The sequence below is a fragment of the Sinocyclocheilus anshuiensis genome, unplaced genomic scaffold, assembly GCF_001515605.1.
Source record: "Sinocyclocheilus anshuiensis isolate Anshui unplaced genomic scaffold, SAMN03320099.WGS_v1.1 scaffold914, whole genome shotgun sequence".
Classification (NCBI taxonomy): domain Eukaryota; kingdom Metazoa; phylum Chordata; class Actinopteri; order Cypriniformes; family Cyprinidae; genus Sinocyclocheilus; species Sinocyclocheilus anshuiensis.
The window spans coordinates 309,800-310,661 of record NW_015539870.1 but is presented as its reverse complement, the minus strand read 5'-3'; positions in this window follow the sequence as shown (position 1 = coordinate 310,661).

The window sequence follows — 862 nt, the reverse complement described above, 5'->3', positions numbered from 1 at the left end:
TCTGTTTGTTTAACTTGAAAAAATTTACATCACGGTCTATGTTATTTCCCAGTAGGGGGCAGTCACCTAACGCATTTGATTACGCACACGATTATGTGCAATTCATTTGTTTTATAAATAGGTAGTCACATAAGATTTATAACATGGAATATTAACGGATGTGGAAGCCCAATTAAAAGAAAAAAGGTCCTGTCATATCTCAAACATAAACAAGTAGATGTTGCTTTTGTGCAAGAAAGCCATGTAACAGATAATGAAGCACTAAAATTCAAATGAGATTGGGTGGGACATGTATTTTATTCATCATTTACAGAATTTTTTTATGTTAACAGAAGCTAAAGACGATGCTGGCAGGATTATATGTATAGAAACTCTCATTAATGGAATTAAAGTGATATTATGCAATGTATATGCCCCAAATAAGGCAGATCCCGATTTTATTAATAAGATAAACAAGATTCTTGGGGACAAAGAGGGACAAATAATTTTGGCAGGGGACTTTAATCAGGTTATGGATGGGGTTTTGGATAAGAGTATAGTAGACCTTCTATACCAAGGGATAGGGCTGCCCTTCATAAAAGAGGATATTGGATTGACTGATATATGGCGCCTGGTCAATCCAACGGAAAGAGAGTATACTTTTTTCTCTCATTGCCATAAATCTCACTCTAGGATAGATTTTTTTTGTTGTTTCAAATTCTATTATTGATCAAGTTGTAGATTGTAAAATTGGAGCTATAGTGTTTTCAGACCATGCAACGGTAGAATTGGATATAGCTCTAAACACAGAAGTTGGTAGAAAGGGAAGGTGGCGTTTAAATACTGCATTATTACAAGATGAATGTTTTGGCACATTGTTGGC